At 43.1% G+C, this 13,108-nt stretch overlaps 1 protein-coding gene across 9 annotated transcripts in view; it reads left to right on the top strand.

The window, feature by feature from the left end:
- Positions 1–13,108, top strand: part of SGCD (sarcoglycan delta) — a 309,270-nt gene that overhangs the window by 166,346 nt on the left and 129,816 nt on the right. The window contains exon 1 of one of the 9 annotated variants that reach the window (XM_048961011.1): positions 10,401–10,520. The exons of the other annotated variants lie outside the window; for them this stretch is intronic. The gene's annotated coding sequence lies outside the window, so the exon portion shown is untranslated. Of the gene's footprint in view, positions 1–10,400; positions 10,521–13,108 lie in introns of those variants that run through there. 9 annotated transcript variants of the gene reach the window in all.

The raw sequence follows: 13,108 nt of genomic DNA, 5'->3' as shown, positions 1-13,108 counted from the left end.
AGAGTTTTTCTCTGTTTATGATTCTGTTGACAATAACAGAAGGAAAAACTGGAGTGTCAGAGAACTATTTTGTGGAGAAAGTAATGATTTTAGATATTTGCCAAGAAGTTGATGGAATTTGACCCCTGTCAGACCAGAGGTGCTTGACAGCAAAGCAGTAAAATGATACAGATATCTTTGAGATTAATTTAGTATTAAGAGTGTGTAGATGCCAAACATGCCAAGTAGCAGATTTTGTTGAATCTATCTAATTATGTGCAGATCATTAGCATAATTTTCTTGCATTTTCAACCACATTTTCTTGAGAGTGAAGTAGTTAAGAAAATTATAAAGAGATGCCAGCATATAGTTGTGACAGATTTTATCATTAAGGACTCTTCAGGTTCGACAAAGTATAGGAATGCAAATAGTTCAGAATAGATGGGGCTGAACTCTTTCTGGCCTTGGTGTAAGACATGCTGTGCCCCTTGATAGGAGCCAGGTGTTACTCTGCCTCAGTAAGGCTGGTTTACTAAATGCCTTGATACCAGTTTTTAAGCAAGTTCGGGGTTTGGTGCATCACCACCAACTGATGGGGCCTGATTTTGGCCCACAATATCTGTTCATAAAGTGCTTAGGTGTCCTTTGCTGAGATGTAGGAGGCTGAAGTATCACTTAAAGATTTCATCCACTGCACAGTTCAATGAATTAGCAGAAAATGAAACAAATTCTGGTAGCCAGTTTTTTGTTTTTTTTTAAATTTTTCTAAAACATATTGGTTTAAAGAGCACGTGTCTGAGAGATGTCTCAGTGCCTGCAAGCATCCCTTATTGCAAAATACATGGACAGCTTGAGTGTACAGAAGATGAGAAAAGCGTGTGGGTGTATTTCTATCCCTTTGCCTGCAACAACCTGTAACTTTCAGCATGAAGGTGTCATTTCTATTAGGAAGACAGCAATGGGGCTTTCTGAAACCTATCAAAGAAAGATGGACTGATTTCACATGAGGGTCGCCATCTGTCTGAAACAGAAGCAGACCTGCTGCACCGAGAGATTTACTTGGTTCCTAAAGCTGGCAGATGGAAGTAGCCCTGCTGGAGTTCCTCTGAATCTCCAGTGTTATTTCCTCACTCTCCTCTTCTGTCTTTATGGTGGTCTTCTATTGTTATTTGCAGGCAGGTTCTTACAACTGTTATTGTGCCTTTCCTTGGCCCCTCCTGTCATATCTTACACAGTTACCAAAATACTGCAAACTATTGTACTATACTGTAGACTGCTATGAGGAATAAAAATAGCATACCTGTTGTAATGGAGAGTATTAAAATTCATAGACAGTAGCAGGGCTGCTTCTTGTATTTTCTGGACAGGGCTGTTAACCTTTGAGAGATTTGCTGTGGAATTCCAGCTGAACAATAATAAAAATAGGTAAGTGAAAAGGGGCCTACCGTGGGAGAAGGTTTATGTGGTGGGATGGTAAATCCATAAATTCAGGGACTGCTCCATGCTCCCTGCAAGCATACACGCTCCCCCACCTGCCGTCCTTTAAAGCCTAACTACCCGGATGATTTAGGCTAACAGAAATGACCTGGCTTGGCTGTTCCCTTCAGGGAGATTGGTTTAACCTCTGCGTGGCAGCAGGGATGGAGACTTCTGTAACGTGGCATGAAGTTGCTTTTCACATTTTCTGTGATGATGATAAATAGCTGAAGGGGTGAAAGGAGGAAGCTTTGCTCAGCAGCGCTGATGGGAATGCAGGGCACTGCTCTTTCATACCAGGGGCACATGCTCACTTACTGGAGCAGCATGTTGAGAAACACTTAACCTCCAACCTCAGATAGGAGCTGTTGTTGCAGAATTCACATTTAACCTCACCGTAGCAACATATTAAACGTTGCTTAAGTATCATCCTACTTAAATATATATATATACATTTTCATACACAATTGGGAATAAGTGCCAGCACTCATTTCTCCGTATGCTGATCTTTTGTAAGGTGAGGAGTTACAAAAGCATTAAGCCTTTCATTAGATCATCTTTGCATTTGGAAATGGGTTTTGTGCAGAAGGGATTTTTCATTTTCCGTATTTCTTGCCTTAGTGGAGGGAAGGTCTGCTCCAGCTCGAGTGTACCTCTAACCCCCAGAAACTGAAAGGCAGGGCATTGCTGCCAACGAGAAAAGGCCACATGGGCACAAAATCAAGTAAGCTCTTTTAATTACCGATTAGTGATTGCACAGAGATAACCTCTCACTGCAGATATATCTCTGAGTGATGGATGGCTTGAAAACTATGCTGCTCTTTAAGAAGCACCCAGACAAACTTTCTCCTGTCATTTTGAGAGAAAAATGGGCAGGTAAAGTCCCTCAGATTTTAAAAAGGAACAACTCTTAAGTTTCTGACAGCTACTTTGCTCAAAAAGATGTCTGAGAGCAAGATACAAAGCTTCTCTCTCTGCTTCTTTCCTTGCCCTCAGTCCCTTTGTGATTCTATTGAACAGTTATCAGGAAATCCAGCAGGGCATTTTTATCCTGAAAGAATGGAGGATTTAGGGCAGAAATGATGTTAACATTAATCACGGCAGTGATGAAATTTCACTCCAAAATATACGAATGAGATGAGGTTTCCCCCATGTCCTACTAAAGACAAAAAGGTTCTGTTGCTGCCAAACTGTAGGGTATGTTCACTCACTTAAGAGAAGGAATCAAACAATGAAGCAGTCATTTGTGTACAGGATATAAGTGAGCATTAAAAGGTGAAAGTTGTTCCATTCCTTCAGTTCTGCAGTGAAGATTTCTGCAGCACAGTTGGAGGATGCTCACAGGTAACCCAAGACATTAATTACAATCTTCTAGGAGAAAAAAAGGTGCCAAGAACAGGTTCTCAGCTCTGTAGTGGAAAAGACAGGACATTTTTTTCTTGCTGTTGCCTTCCAAACATTTTGAGGCCATCCTTGGAGCGATTCTTTGAGTCACCCAAAGATTTGGAAGGAGCAGCAGCCCATGCTGACACAGAGTGAGAACTAAGCCTTACCAGCTGCTGAATGGAACAGGTATTGGAAAAGAGCAGTAGACAAAGTGCAAATGATCTCCTCAACTTTCTTAGACTTCACAGACCTTACGTCTGCTCTTGAACCATAAAGGAAAAAAAAACAAGTCCAAGCTTCAGGAAACTGGTCAGGTGTGGGGAGGCATAAGGAATCCTCTCAGAATTAGGAGATAATAGCTATGGGGCGAAGGGATTTCCCAGGCTTCTTACCCTTTGTGGCATCCTGCCAGTAAGCGAAACAGAGATGCTGAGCTTGCTGGCCCATTGGCTAGATTTCTGTAGATAAGCCTGAGTCTTGATTTTTTTCTACAATGGCCTTTTCATGGTCCTTGAAGTGAATATCCTCACAAATATGCCTCTACCATATTGAATTCTCTGGCAGAGTTTAAGGTCAGGCGTGATTACTGATAGACAAATATGCAATTATTTCTCAGACCATTGCTTTTTTCTTCCTTCTCTCTGGCTCACACTTTCCACACAGTCTCAGTTTAGCTTTATGTTCCTATTAATTTGCTTTTTAAAACTTCCCCCTCATTCCCTGTTGAAACTCAAAATATGTGACTGTATGAGCGTTTATTTATCTGCAAGCATAATAATTTTTCACTCTGCTACATCCAAATGTCTGCATACTGTCATGAGCAGTATGTGTCTTATCACCTCCTGCAGGATATAAGCAAAGAGAAAGAATTTGCAAAATTTGGCCAGAGATTACTGATGATTTGGATTACTAGAGCTGCTATCTCCTTGTTTCGTGTTCTAGTGTGGATGTTGTACAGCAGGTTTCTGCCTTATGGTGAGTGGCTAATGTCATAGTATCTGAGCTTTGGCTCAGATATTGTGTATGAAGTGGTACCAGGGAGGTTCAGGTTGAATATTAAGAAAAACTTATCTAAAAGAGAGGTTGGATGCTGGAAGAGGCTGCCCAGGTAAATGGTGATGTCACTGTCCCTGGAGGCATTAAGATGTGGCACTGAGAGAGACATGGTTTAGTGGGCAGCATTGATGGTGGGTGGATGGTTGGATCAAATGATCTCAAAGGTCTTTTCCAACCTTAATGATTCTGTCACTCTATGAAGACTGCTGCTGGCCATCTCAGGGGGCTCATGCAATCACACAGAAGACTTAGTATCCAGACTGACCTTCCACGGCTCATTAAAACAGGTGGCAATGTCCGGAGTTGTTTATGGGCTAACAGCCTGCCTTCATAGTGTTCTGCTAGAGTCCTGCTAATGGCTTTGTAAAAGATAGACTGGCTATGAGAATTGTTTTGTACAGACAAATTGGGACACATTTGGTGGTGTTAAACTTGGTGATGAGTAATAGGACATCTATTGAGCATCAAGCACTCTGCATTATGCAAGCAGCGTGGCATAGACATTCTCAAAAAAAAAACAGATATGGTAGAAAAACTGAAACTTTTTCCCAGATGATGATTATAGATGGCTAAAGTGAAGGTTTGCCTTTGTTGGAGCATATATCTAACTGCAGCTTAGAGAGAAGCTACATGCCAGAAAGAGCTAAGGGTGAGGCTGCTCAGATAAGAGCAATAAATTTGGGTACTATTAAGACTGTAATAGAAGAATAATTATTGGTCTGGTCAACTGTGTATTTGCTCTTATGTCTGTATGAAATTAATCTTCATGGTTATTTTTAATATGTTGCATTTCTTACGCCAGTCTCGCAGACAAAGGAGCAGCCAGGGAAATTGTACACCTTCACACAGCAGCACCCGTTCTGCTTCCTTGTCATGCTGCAAATGAAGAGGCTCTATTGTTTGTAAATGAAGACCCTTCTGATTATTGATAAATAACTTCTGGATGGGGAGTATGACACATGCTGGCTGGAAGAACAGGACTCCATAATAGTAATATTGCCTTGAAATTACAGCCCACGTAGTTTGAGAATGATTCAGGATAATTACATTAATGTTACCAGAGAAATGAAAAGGAACACTTTCCCATTGTACCTATTAACAAGCTCTACTGGCCTTAAATTATTTCTGAGAAGAGCCTGCAAATGGTTGAAATCATCAGAATAATTACAGTGGTGCTGAGGGGAGCTGGATGTGCTCCTGGCTGCAGCTCTGTGGCCGGTGGGTAAATACTTCTCTGCTTCCTGTGGGAAAAGGAACGTGGCACAGAGCTCTCTGATTAGGTGCACTACAACCTGCAGATGGGCTCAGGGAGTTTGCAGGCTCCAGATCCTAAGGAGCAAACAGCCATTAGGAGTAGGTTGCTCTCAGTACAGGTGATGCACATCGACCCCTACGACATTATGTGTGAGCTTGCTGTTATTCTGGCATAGTCGATACTTGAATTCCTAACCTGCTTGGCCTCTTCACCTGAACTTCTGTTGTGTTTTGAGCCTTGTATAATAAGTGGCACAGTGGCACCGACTGCTGACTTGACCTATTCTTCAACTCACCTATAAAATGATCATGAAATTGAGACTTGGGGGTTTGTTTGCATCACTGTTGTACTGCTGTTTGGAGACTCCCACTGAGCAGAAGGGGTGAAATTCAGGACTCGCACCTACATAACCCAGTGTTGTGTGAAGAAAGGTTACTACAGGGTTACCTCTGCCACTAATGGAATTTCCCATACACATGATGCTCAAAGAATCCTGGATGCCTGCTTCAGAGAGCAGGGCTGTAAGGCATTAGCCCTCTTCATCTCTTTGCCTTTAGTTTCAGGGAATTAGAAGATTTTGTATAATGAGTCCTACTGTTAGAGCTGCCTTGCAAAAATGAGCCCAAATTTATCTCTGAAGACACAGACGTGGGTGAGGCTGCAGGTCTGGCTCTTGCAGCTCCCCGTTGTGTGCACAGTCTCCAGCTCAAGTTGCAACAGGCTCCTAACGGACACACACACGTGCACAAGTGCTTTTTCATTTTCTCCCATTTCCTTTTCACCTGTCCGGTGAGCCCATCTTGACACTGTCTGTGATTACCTGATGACCCTTGTGCCTTCATTCAGTCGCAGCTGCAGCTCTTCCGTAAGATTTTGCTCCCTACCATCAAATCAGACCTGCAACTCTGCTACACACACACACACACACAAAGGTTTTCTCTCTCTGACCACTCCTGTTGTATAACTGCTACCACTACCTAATCAAATTTGAGGATCACCTTCCTCCTCTCCATTTCTCATCACATTGCCCTGTATCCCATCTGAACACTCAGAGCTGGGCAAATCCATGGTAAGTGCCCATAGCTGCCTTCCTACAGCTTCAGTTCCAGGCCCCAAATAGTTAACTTTCTAATCCATTAGTTACCTTAATTCTGCATTTAAGGAAATGGAGCTCAAATGAGTCTCAGCTTCTCCCTGTACGCATGGATACGCAGGAGATCTGTTACAGGCGTCTGAGGCTGAGGATGGTTTAAACTGATAACTATTATGTGGATAATTTCCTTCAATTTAGAGTTTAAAAACATGTGAACGTTTATATTTATTCTGTTATGATATTTCAAGAGATTTAATGGATTAAAAAAGTCATTTAGAGAAAAACCGTGAGCGAGGGATTGCTTAATTATCTCCTTGAGATACTTAAAATTTCATTTTGACTTCTTCCTTCCCTCCAGGTACACACACATGCCTGTATTTATGTGCTAATACTTTCTGTGCGTTTGCTTTGCCCTGATTTTCATAGGAAGGTGCTGGGAACGTTTCAGCAAGCCCCTGGAAATCTGCGTGGCACGAAAATCCCACGAGTTTTGATTTGTATGCAAACAGATATTATCAATTAAACAGAATTAGTTATGTACTGCTAAGTCAACAGTAAGGATTAAATAATTTTTGGCTACATCTGGAATACGCTGGAAGGCAAACTGTAGGTCAGGTATAAGTGCTGGAGAAGGAGCTTTCCTCTTTCTGAACCCTTTTTGCCAGCATTGCAAATTGGTGTGACTGAGTGTGTGTCCAGTCCACTTGAGGTCTGAGGCTTCCTCCTCACCCAGGGGTTAGTGCAAGGGAGCTAACAGTGGGCAGCTGCAGGGTATCCAGAACTCCAACAGCTTGGTTCTGGTGGCACCTGGATGTGGTGCTCTGGGTAACATCCAATGGCTCCACTGCCATGAAAAGGTGGAGAAAAGTGTGGTAGAGAACAGCATGTCATAGAATCATAGAAAATGTCAGTTAGAAGGGACCCATAGGGATCGTTGTGCCAAACTCCTGGCTCCATGCAGGGCTGACCAAAGATCAGACCATATGTCTGAGAGCGTTGTCCAGATGCTTCCTGAACTCTGGGGAGTTTGGTGCCATGCTGCTGCTCTGGGAACACTCTTCCAGTGCCCACAAAAAAAAAAAAAAAAAAAAAAAAAAAAAAAAAGGAGACATTGCTGTGCAAACTGTAAGTCTCACAAATCTCCTGTTGCTGAACTTCATGGATCTGCTGAGGCGGATCTCCCACACAGAATGAAGTTCCTATGCTTTGCAGTACTCCAGCTGCAAATATACTGGTTAATTTGTTATTATCTTCCCAAAGAGCTCTAGTAGTTTATTTTTTAACCCTCATTACCCTGCCAGAACTGAGAAATAATAGCAGTTATGCAGATAGTTATGTCGACATCAACTTCACTTTTACGCTTGCAAGGTTCGTATATTTTTGGTGGCACCGGCAGTAACAGAAATGATAGCTCAATGATAGAAAAAAGAACAGTCCCTGAGCCACGGTTCTGATACTTGAAGCATCTTTAAACCCCATACCCAAATGAGAAAGAGATAAAAACAGCCTAGTTGAAACGGCTTAGCTCGAAGGAGTATTTTATGTATTACCAGATGACAAAATAGTTAGACATTAATGCAGTTTACAGTAAGACACCCTTAAGTTATCAGTGAGGTTAGTGTGATGCCTGACAGATTTAATGTAAATATTTATAGACTTGGCCTACTAATTATGCCAATGGAAAAAATGCAATATTAATGCTGTCACCTCCACATGTATCTACCTGCCAGCATGATACTAACTTGTATAAATATTCTGAAGTTGGTAAGTACAGCGCATAAACAGAGGAGATCATTTACATTTTTAATAAGGGATTAAGTTATCTTCAGCAGTAGTTTGCAGCCTGTGGTCTACAGATGTCTGGGAGGATATTCCCCAGGAAACTGAAAAATGACAGAAAAAGAGAGTTCTGCATAGGGGACATAGAAATCCCTCACCGGGAGTTTATTGAAGGGGTACTCACCACCTTTGGCAAATATTTAGAGATCCACACTGAGCAAGATTTGAAAACCACCGATAGACCATATTCATACAGAGAAGTGATGAAAGTTGGAGTGCCATATGCCATGTGGTAAATGATCTGACTGAGTCCTGCTGGAGTCAGGCTGCCATAAAAAGCTCTGGTCAACAAAGCACTGAAGCATGTGCTTAACTTAAAACAGACATCGATCCCTTGAAGTTCCTCCTGTCACCATATGTAACCAGTTTGCTGAACGAAGGCCATGGGGAAATTTAAGGCAGAAGTCAAGGGCCGCTCTACTCTCATCTTGCAAATAGCTCTGCAGATGTCTGATTGTCTTGTACAACTGAAAACCTAGTTATGTGAATCCACTGTTCATAGTTTTGTATTTCAAATTATTTACAGTAAAGGACTCCAAAGGTTTCAGGCACTGGTGGTTTCAGCTGTTGCTGGCTGCCAAGCCAAAGAATATCATCATTACCATTGTAGCCTGTTTAGGAGGCTTTCTTTTAGCTGCGTCGATTGCTCTCCCAACCTGCAATCCAACAGTCTGTGGTTTCTGTTCTGGCATAAACGGATTGCTCACAAGCTGTGCAGTTTAATTTGAAATGCTCCTGCCACTGCTCGTGTATGTGTGGCTTGCATGCACGCCTTTTGCTTGGCTTCTAGTCTTGCAAACTGAGGCTGAAGAGTCACGTGGTTTCCTACTGTCATTTCTTCTGCAAAGCAGCACCTTGTTTGGTGTATGTTCCCTCTGAAGTCAGTGTAGTTCAGGTGCTAGTGCAGGTTGCCAGCATCTGGCCATGCACACTGCCAAGGCAAATGGGTGATGCTGCTGGCCAGTGAGTGGCACTTTGCTGGAGTTAAGAGATGAGCGTTTCTTGGGTGCGGATCTCTCCTTCCTGGTGGACGGATGGTTCCTTGCTGTGGACCTGATTCAAAGCTCATGGAAGGCATTGGGCTCTCTCTACTGCCTTTGAGGAGCTCTGGATCAGGCCACCCATAAGACCCTCAATTATTTTCAATCTCATCTGTATTTGTCTCTTGTAAACACTTCATCTGGACTCTGCACTTCTGTAAATCACAGAACAGAATAACCTGATAGAAGTGGAGTGTGCGGTTTTGAAAAGGAACATTAAGAGGGAAAAAACACAACTCTCTCTCTTTAAACTGTCTCTTTTCTATATTGTTACCTTGACAACTCTGCTGCTGTGTTTCATCCTTGGTGGGACTTAGCTGTGGTGGAAGAAGGGGGACATCCATGTGTGTTTCCACATCTCCTCCAGCTCTGCTTTGCGGGTGCCTTCCGAGCACAGGGCACCTTGAGCTGCAGAGCTCATGTTTGCTGCCTTGACCCATGGTGCTGCCTGGAAATGATTACAGATATTAAGTACTGGGACCCGTTCTGATGAAAGGTATAAGACTGTATCTTCTATTTTTTTTTCCTTAAGCCAATGCCAGGGTAATGTTAAAGCTCTTTGAAAAGAGATGCAAGGTGCTTAAAATATTTGTAAAGGGTTAGGACAGCTGAAAAGCAGAGAGGGATGTAAGTACTCAAAAATAGTTGTATTATTTTTAGTATAAGCAGATACAGGAGTATGTGTCAAGATTAGGATCCAGTCCTGATGTGCTGAACTCAGTCTAGAGATGCTAAAAATATGCTTTCTTTTCACACAATTTTTGGAAGAGACAGAGGCAAAGGTAAGAGGAGAGCGGTGGTGAACTGGAATTTTATTTCCTGTGTTTCTGTGCTTGCTGGGGTTGGGCAGAGCTGGCTGTTAACCTGGGCACACATAGCCACTGATACCTGCAAAACGTGATGGGGTGGAATCCCACCCAGCCTCTTTTTTCTTTTCCCGGAGAATATATCCCTACCAACATAGCATTTTTCTTCTTTTTAACAAAAATGGCTAGAATTTAGCAGATGAGCTGCAAATGCAAGGCATGCAGAGTCCCAGGCTGAGTGCAGAAAGAGGTGTCTGTTTATAAATGTGTGCACAGAGAAGGGGGCTTTTAATGCAAAACACATGTGTTTTCAATTGCTATCTGGAGCCAGACCAGTAGCTGTAACTTAGCCTGACAAAGCCTTATTGAAGTACAGACAGTGTGGTTTCAAAGCAGTTAGAAAAAGAACGGGAATGCTGTTCAGGAAATTCTTCAGGCATGGGCAGGGACTTGGCTGCAATTCTGCTGCTGGAAAATCTGACAGGGGCAGCTCATGAGCGCAGGCCAGGCCTCATGCAGCTCGGGAAGCAGCGCGGCATCCTCCGATCTCCCAGCACAGCTCTGGGCTGTCATCTCCCACCGACAGACAGGTAAGAGCCGTGGCGTTCCCTCCTGGAGCATTCACCGTGCTTTTGGGTGCATTCACTGTGCTTTTGTGCTCGTATAGCTTCTTGCTTTGGGAGCTTTGTTTGGAGAGAAAGTGGGGAGTGTGGAGCTGTGGCATATTTGCTGAAGGGTTGGAGGAGTTGGAGGCTGGGTGTTGGTTTCTGGCTAACTTTGCTTCAGGAGGGATTCTGCACAGCAGCTCCGGTGCTGCGCCTCTGGCGGGGTGAACGCTGTGCCAGAACCATCCCTGACTTTTTCACTTCGGGGAGGAAGTGTGGATATAACCTGAAACTACTGGAAGGTTGGCTGGAAACCGTATGTTGCTCTCAGATTTTATTGAGAAATGCTACTCGGTCATGACAAATGGAGTTACATGTATATATAGTTGTTCAGTGGGTTGAAAAGATATTTGTCTGGGGGTTCTGTGGCAATTGCTAACTCTCTGTCACCTGGTACAGGCTGTGAGGAGGGGCAGTGGTTCAGCAAGTCATTGCCTTGTGATTTCTGTGCGTTAGTTACTCCTGTGTTTCATAAAGCACTAGCAAAATGCAGCAGGCAGCACAGTCAGAAACCACGGACAGCAGATTAGAAGGAAAAAAACATTAATTTACTGGCTGCAAACTCTCTTTTCATTTACGTTTCTTTTCCCAAATAACTTAAGAAACATTCATGATAAAGAGTGCTCCCTGCTTAGGAGCCTGCCAGATTTAGGCAGTACACTCTCTCATCCTTTTAGTTGCAGCGTTAAAGCTCAGCTTGCCTTGGCAGAGATATCCACACCTTATATGGCAGGAGTTGGGTACGGTGTTTGTCAGGGCTGATGGAGGTGTTGGGAGCAGTTCATTGCTTGGAGCTTTGGAAACTTCCCTGCTTCTGCCAGTGCCTCTTGCTCAGATTTTCACAGCAGCGTTATTTGATACATTGAAAATGCATGTCTTTGGTTGTTGGGTAGTCTGGGGTTTTTTTGCAGCAAGAAATGAGTTCAAGGCCAGGCTGGATGGAGCCCTGGGCAGCCTGATCTAGTGCTTGGAACTAGATGATCTTTGAGGTCTCTTCTAACCCAAGCCATTCTATGATTCTGTGATATGAAATTTTACAGTGGGACAGCACTAAGTTGAGTTCTGGTGGAGTTCGTGGGAGAACATCTGCAGCTTGCTTTTCCTGCACCTAGCAGGACTGCATGTTGAGCATTAAATAGTCATTCACTACTTGCAGTAGCAAGGTGAGATTGGCCAAATCTGTGTGGGACGTGCTTTCTCACTGTAGTGCTGAGGGAGCACATCCATAGCAAATTCTGCTAGACACGGTGGGATTCGGTAGATTTGGATCATTAAAGGGAAAACTGTCTGCCCAAATGCAAGCTTTCTGTGTGATGGAAGGGGCTTGGGTCATCTTCTTGCCACCGCATTTGTCTTTTTATGAGAAAGGCCTGAATTTACTTGAAGGAGATAGCAGCTTCCTCCCTACCCTTGGCAACTGCTTCTGGGCCTCACTCTGCAGGACGTGTCCTTTCTGCATCCCACCAGGGTCAGTATTCAAGCTTTGTTTTGTATTTGAAGAAATTGAGGAATGCATGCATACACGTGCAGCTGTGCATAAAGTATATTAAGTCAATGAAGTGAAAGTGGAGGGTCTCACTGTCTTGCAACTATACAGATAAGAGAGCTCCAGGCACACCCTAATATGTGCACTCCTTCTTCTGGTTCCTCCCAAGAGCAAACTAGAAAGCAAATGTGTCTACAAATGAACAAATGGATGAGCAAAGTAAACACATTATATTGAGGGAAAATGCAGAAGAACAAGTTTTAACTTGTAGCAGCATATATCCAGGATCACTGCAGAGACTTTACTCTGGGTCTTGGCACGTGCTGAAGCCCACAGTTCTTTCTTTGTGCCATGCCAGTTGGGTTCCAGCCATATAAATCCATATTATGATCCTGCTTTGCACATTCCTACAAGCCATATCTCTTTTATCTGCTGGGGAAGAGGTCTGGAAAGTATCACCTCCTGTAGCTTGCTTTCTGATTCAAGCTCAATTGATGATATCCCTCGTGCTGTTCCCACAGCTGCCCATAGTCACACCTGCTGCTGGGATAGTTCAGTGGAGTTCTTATATTTGTTCACTCTGCTTTGAGACTCTCTGGTGGGAAAGTGCTTTATAAACTTGGCACTGATGGACGCAGACTTATGATTGCTTCACATCATTAGAGTAGTGCTAAGGATCTGGTGTTCAAATGCAGAAAATCCAGGATGAAGTTTGCATGCAGGGTGAATGTATTGCTGCAAATTGTGATGTTCTTTGCTGACTTGCTCAATACATAAGAGAACTCACTGCAGATATCTTTCTCCCTTTCCACGTTCTCCTTATTTCTGATCCTCCAAAAAAATTAAAAAATAAAAATCAAGACAAGAGAGCTAATGTAAATCTAGAAGTTGGAAGAAACATTTGTCTTCTGGTGAGAACAGAAGCAATAGCAACCATGTTGCTTACAGACTCTTGCAGCGTTTTAGAATAAGAAATCACCTTTTGTCCAGGAGAGACTATTAAGAGATGGAGCTGCTTATTACTTTG

The sequence above is a fragment of the Lagopus muta genome, chromosome 14 (assembly GCF_023343835.1).
Source record: "Lagopus muta isolate bLagMut1 chromosome 14, bLagMut1 primary, whole genome shotgun sequence".
Taxonomy (NCBI): Eukaryota; Metazoa; Chordata; class Aves; order Galliformes; family Phasianidae; genus Lagopus; species Lagopus muta.
Note: the sequence above shows the minus strand (reverse complement) of the source record. Positions and strands in the feature narration are given on the sequence as shown.